Source organism: Juglans regia, chromosome 7, assembly GCF_001411555.2.
Source record: "Juglans regia cultivar Chandler chromosome 7, Walnut 2.0, whole genome shotgun sequence".
Classification (NCBI taxonomy): Eukaryota; Viridiplantae; Streptophyta; class Magnoliopsida; order Fagales; family Juglandaceae; genus Juglans; species Juglans regia.
The window spans coordinates 5760142-5767365 of NC_049907.1; positions in this window are offsets into that span (position 1 = coordinate 5760142).

Below are 7224 nucleotides of genomic sequence, written 5' to 3' on the forward strand. Positions count from 1 at the left end.
GGAAATAATATGCTCCAACACCGGGCTAAGTCGGTTGGCAAGGACCTTAGCAATAATCTTATACACACTACTAACCAGGCTTATTGGACGGAAGTCCTCAATAGTCGAAGCCCCATGTTTCTTAGGAATGAGAGCAATGAAGGTCGCATTGAGAGATTTTTCAAACTTTTGGAAAGAGTGAAATTCACTAAAAACCTGCATGACATCACCTTTCACAATATCCCAACAAGTTTGAAAGAAACCCATTGAGAAACCATCCGGACCCGATGCTTTATCCTTAGCCATACCAGAAATGACCTTGTAAATCTTTTATTCAGCAAAAGGTCTCTCTAGATCACTCATACTTTGCGAGTCAATTGCCTCAAAAGGCAAGGCATCAATCTTTGACCTCCAAGAAGCTGATTCTGTGAGAAGGGTCTCATAATAGTGTACTATATGGTTTTCTAGCTCAGGAGGAGAAGAAATCACTTGGGAGCCTAATTGAAGCGACTCAATAGAATTGTTATGCCCATGTGAATTAGCCACTTTGTGAAAGAACTTAGTGCACCTATCTCCTTCTTTCAACCAAAAGGTTCTGGATTTTTGACGCCATGAAGTCTCTTCTGACAACAGAACTCTTTCCAAATTTGCCATAACCATGCCCTTCCTCAAAACCACCTCATCTGAGGTATCTCCCAATAATTCTTTGCCCTCTAGCTCTTGCAATTCCTCCAACAGTGTCGACTTCTGATCGTCAATATGACCATAAACTTTCAAGTTCCACTTCTTCAGATCTTGTTTCAACGCTTTTAACTTGCCTGCAAGAATGAAACTTGGAGTACCAATGAACTGATATGATGACCACCAAGCACTCACTATCTCTACAAACACATCCGCTAATAGTCACATGCTTTCGAACTTGAAATATTGGCGACCCCTGTCAATACCCCCACAGTCTAAAAGAATAGGGAAGTGATCAGAGCTGACTCGAGCTAGCCATTTCTGGCTTACTTCCGGATAGTGGGCTTCCCACGAGGGAGAGATAAGAAATCTATCCAATCTCAACCAAACCCTCCCATTTGACAAAGTGTACTTTCCCCCTACCAGGGGGAGATCTATGAGATCTAGATCAAAGATAAACTCAAAAAATTCCTCCATAGCCACAAACTTTCGATAATGCCCTGATCGTTCTCTAGGGAAACGAGTAATGTTAAAATCACCCCCCAAACACCACGACACTTCCCATAGTGAGTATGAGCCCGACAACTCCTCCCACAACCTTCTCCTGTCCCTGTCCACGTTAGGACCATAGGAACCTGCAAATGCCCATTCTCATCCATCAACCACATTTTTAAACAAAGTCGCAACTGAGAAATTTATAATACACTCCTTAATCGCCTATACTACTCTTTTATCCCACATTAGTAAAACTCCACCTAAAGCTCCCAAAGAAGCCAAATAAGTCCAACCCACATATGATCAACCTCATAAACTTTGCACAATTCTTCTATCAATGAATTGCAACTTTGTTTCTTGAAAACAAACTACATCACCCTTCCACTATAACTAATACTGATATATAGCTATACTAATAGTCTAATATTAATACTATTATATAGTTATACTAATCACTATAACTAAATCACTATAGTCTATAACTATATATATTTAGTATCAATGTATTATTATATTCTTTAATGTATAACTATGTAGTCTATATATAGACTTATAGTATTAATATCACTATATGTAGTAGTAACACTATAATAGTATAATATATAGTACTAGCATATATTAATATATTACAAGAGTTATAATATAAGAGTTTAGTAATAATTTTAAGAGTATTAGTAAGAGTTATAATATATTACACTATAGTATTAGTAATAATTTTGATAAATAAATTAGTGTATTAGACTTTAATGTATTACACTATTACTAATTTACTATACACTAATAGTTTTAAATGTATTACAAATATTTATAATAATATATATTAATAAGTATATGCTATAAACCATCAGGAAACGGGGCCATTTCCTCCCTAATGAATACAACCTAAAAGGCTAAAATATGATCACCTGAGGCCCTTGGCCCTCTCTTCCTCACTCTTTGCCTCTCTGCCCTCCGGTCTTTGTCTCACGTAGTTACACATCTCGCCATCGCCCCCTCTCCCTGGGTCCCCTCCCTCTTGCCATCACCCCCTCAGAAACACAAACCCTTACTCTCGCCGTTGCACCTCCCCTCACGGCCTCACCTCTTGAGCCGTTCCCGTCGCACACACAGCTCCTTGACCCCTCTCTCAACGCTACGCTGCCCTCTCATCTCTCATTGAGTCACACAGCCCTCATGTATCTCTCTGTCTCTCACTGTCTCACGCAGCCCTCCCATCTCTCACGTAGCTGGCAGCCCCTCTCTCACATCTCTTTGTCTTCGAGTCTTCGACGGTAATTTTTCTCACTTATTTTTTTTTTTCATTTCACTTATTTAAGTTATTTGAAATTTGGTATGAATCATATGATATTGATGGTATCCGATTATTAGGGTTTTTGAAATTTGGTAGATGGTATCCGATTACTATAGTCTAATCTGATTATTAGGGTATGTTGGGTCATATCATTTGCTATAATATAACGATGACTTTCTTTATTGGCATATCATACTTGAACCACACAATGACAACTAGGGTAGTCCTTGAACCATGGGTGGTTCTTTCTTATTAAAGGTTTAGATGCATTTTGTCTAGAATATGATACTCATTCCATGGGTGGTTAAATGATTGCCTCAATCAACTCATTACCCAACTATGTAACAGATTTTGGAATAAAACAGATTTTTTAAAGCAATTTTTTTTAATAAATAGATTTTGTTTTTAGAAATTTACATTTTATTAAAATTGAAAAATTGGACCAAAACTAATATAATTAGAAATACCGATTTAGAAAGGTAATCGGTGCGTAATCGGTTTTAAAAAATGCAATATCGGTGGTACCAATTTGGCCCCTAGATTTTGTCTAAAATCGGACCAAATCAGATTGTTATACTCTTACTAGAGTCCAAGACTGTAAATATTATTTTTTTCAAAAAAAATTAACTTGAGAGCTATCCCCGTTGGGGTACTCGGAGTCTCTTTCTTGTTTATCGCAGCACAACTAAGAAGCATCGTGGGCCTGGCTGACGGGAGGGACTTTGTTCTAACATGACCTACTCAATCAAATATATATATATATATATATATATATATATATATATATATATATATTAACTTTTAAATCTTTTACAAAAAAATAGGTTAGAAACTTAGAAAAGTTGTTTCTGCTTAAGAAAGCTCCAAAAATGGGAAAAAAAAAGGAAGTAAATTTTATTCAGTTCGGTCAAGTCAGGTTGTCAAATGGCAGGCCGCAAATATTTGCTATTTTCTTGAAGGAAAGTGGTATTTAGGCATCGTTTGCATTCAAAATCTACTTCAACTTATCTTATCTTATCATTACAATTTTTTTAAATCTTCATATAAAATATAATAAATAATTCAATTTTTTTAAATTTCCAAACAACTTTTCCAAACTCTCACACAAAATATAATAAATAATTTAATTTTTATTCTACTATTTACAAACCATCTCAATCCATTTCAACTCATCTCTGAATCCAAACCACTCCCTAGCATCCCATATCCCATTTGACAACTCTTTATGATAATTATTAATAAGAACTTTTTTTTTACATTTTTTGTCAAATTTTTATATTTTATTCAAATAAAAATAAATTTTTCCTGATGTGTGTCAAATATGAAAGGGGAAAATATAAAAATGATATATTTATATATATATATATTATTTTTTTTATGGCTATAAAAAATAGTTGTCCCGTAGCATGGCCTTTTTCTGTGGGGGGTTGGGGCTTTACTTTCTATTGGTCTGATGAATATGGGCTCTTTCAACGTCATGGGCCTTTTGCATCCATGCATTTCTTTTAGGATTACAAGCTCATTCTTGCTGGGGCTCTGTTAGGTGTGAGCAAGCGGATCGGAGTTTTTTTTCAATCCGATCTGGAATCCAGAAATACAGGTGAATCGGGTGATTATTCGCCCAAGGTATGCTTACTATTCTCTTCTGATTAACTTTGACATATTATCATTGACGAGGAATTGTTTTAGGGCATGGGTGATTCCAAATATTTTTAAAATTTCTCGTAACTTCATTCATAAAGATTACTCACTTTAATATAAAAAATACTTTTCTATTTCAAATTTTGAAACTGTTTATCTAATCATTAATCAAATATAAAAATCAATACAATTTTTATAAGCCTCAAAATAAAAATTCTATTCAAATAACATTTTAACTTTATCTATTTTTTTTCACAAATTTCAATACAATATTTATTTTAAAAATATTTATATTCAAATTTTTTTTTTTTTTTCACTCAAATTATTTTACTCCTGTTCGCAAAATTTTAAAACACTTTTAAGCATCCAAAGTTCAAACATATCCTTACATATGAAAATATGGTTCTCTTATTAAGGTTTTATTTAAACTTTAAAACAATTCCACGTGAGAAAAAGAATGAGCGTACATTTATTAATGATTGTACTCCATATTATGCTTGTGGCTAAATCTAGATTGTTGGGTGATTATAAACTTAATCCTAGGTTAGATTTGATTGACCGAACTGGCGTGACGGACTCCATCCACGTTAAAGGAGTTCATAGACAGAGCAGACGACTTTGTCAATACAGAGGATACCTTGCAAGCCTTGCTCGAGCCGCGAAAGTAGGAGGCTAAATCAGAGAGTAGGGACAAAGTCGAGCCAAAGACAAAGACAGGAAGACAAACGCACGAAATCCAAATCATGATAGCATGCAAAATTGATAAGTCAGTCGCTAGAACCAGGGGCCCCGGCCCATGCACAACAATCTTAGTGTGCAAAAAAGTAGTAGGAGCTCGAGGAAGGAAGAAGCCTCGCTCAAAAGGGACCAGCATTACTGCACTTATCATCAAACCTACACCCACTAGACCGAGGAGTGCGGTACCCTCTAGAGACGAGTTGAAAGAATGACAGGAAGAGGATAGTTGGAGAGAATGTTGGCCGATTACATCAAACCCCGGAGGGAGGAATACCACGAGAGGTAAGGTGGGAGCCCCAAGCGTCACAGGCAGGAGGAGAGAATGAGAGATAATTCCCCACGACCCGGGAGGAGCCAAGGGCAGGCCCCCTAGGCGAAATTAGCACGATAGTGGGCGAGTTTGTTGAAGGCGGCGCCACGGCTTCTAAACAGAAAGCTCACGCTCGTAGGGCAAGATATCATGAGGTATAAATGACAGATAGACTATGCAGGTACCAAGAGTTAGAAGCGACACCGACCATCTCTTTCGGTGTGGAAGATTGTGAAGGGGTCGTATACCCCCACGATAACGCCCTGGTCATGACACTTGCGGTCGCCAACTACACGACCAGGCTCATCCTGATCGACAATGGGAGCTCTACCGACATCCTTTTCTGGGATGCATTCACTAAAATGGGGATCAGCCCTGATAGGTTGCGATCATCGCCTTCACCACTGAAGGGGTTCTCAGGGGAAACGGTCCAACCAGTAGGAGCCATCGCGCTCCTGGTGATAGCAAGGCAAGGCGCTCACGTAGTCACCACCATGGTAGATTTCTTGGTGGTGAAGGCGCCGTCATCCTATAATGCCATAATAGGGCGCCCAACCCTCAATAACCTCAAGGTGGTCACTTCTATGTATCCCCTAAAAGTAAAGTTCCCGATCGACGTAAGAGTCGGTGAAGTCCTGGGTGAACAAACATTAGCCTGGGAATGCTCGCCTAAGAATTGAAGAAGGGAGCGTTGACAGCTTCCATAATGGGTAGCCCAAGGGTTTGCGTACCATTACAGCCGCCGCTGCCCCCATTGCTTAAAGGTGAGGAGCCAGACATGGAAGCTAGGAATGAGGAAGATCTAATGCAGGCTGAAGCGAATGAGCTACTAAAGATAGTGCAGTTGGATCTGAATCGCCCAACTGCCACAACAAGAGTTGGTACAAGCCACCCTTCAGAATATCAGGAAGCCTTGAAACAATAATTCACAGAGATGTGTTCGCCTGGAGCCATGAGGATATGCCCGAGATTGATAATTCGATCATAGAGCACAACCTTTGGGTCGATCCAGAGGCTAAAAAAGTGTGATAGAAGAGGAGGTCGTTCAGCACTGAGAAATGCACTGCCTTAGCAAAGGAAATAGATTGACTCCCGGTAGCATGCTTTACACGAGAGGCACATTACCCGGAGTGGCTTTCCAACGTGGTACTGGTTAAGAAATCAAACGGCAAATGGCGGATGTGTGTGGACTTCACCGACCTTAGCAAAGCTTGCCAGAAAGATAGTTTTCCGCTGCCCCAAATCGACATCATCGTAGACGCCACTGCCAAACATCAATTTCTAAGTTTTATGGATGCCTACTTCGGATACAACCAAATCAGGATGAGCAAAGCAGACGAGGAGAAAATGACGTTCATAACTGACAGAGGACTCTATTGCTATCGAGGATGCCCAGCGGACTGAAGAATGCAGGAGCAACGTACAAAAGGCTCAAGCACCATATTGGAAAAACTATGGAGGTTTACGTAGACGACCTGTTGGTAAAAAGTAAAGGGGCTGCTCAATAGTTGACAGATCTTGAGGAGTCCTTTACGGTGTTGCGAAAGCACAAGATGAAGTTGAACCCAGCCAAATGCGCCTTTGAAGTAACCTCAGGTAAATTCCTGGGGTTCATAGGCTCGAGGATAGGAATAAAGGCGAACACCGAAAAGATAGAAGCCATTCAGAGGATGGCGCTGCCTCGAACCATCAATGATACCCAACACCTAGCCGGAAGGGTATTAGCCTTGAACATGTTCGTATCGCGATCAACGGATAGGTGCCTCCCCTTATTTCATGTTTTAAAGCAAGTACACCCTTGGAATGAAGAGTGCAACCGAGCATTCAAAGAAATGAAGAAATACTTGGCCAGCCCTCCCACGGAGACACTCTGCACGTATACTTGGCAGTATCCCCCCAAGCCGTATCGACCATCTTAGTGAAAAAGAAGAATGAACTCAGGCGCCTATGTATTACACGAGTCGCACCTTACAAGGCCTCCAAGTCAGATACCAGCTAATAGAAATGCTCACATTCACACTGATAGTAGCCACCAGAAGATTGCGACCGTATTTCCAAGCTCACCCCATCATAGTCCTGATGAAAAGCC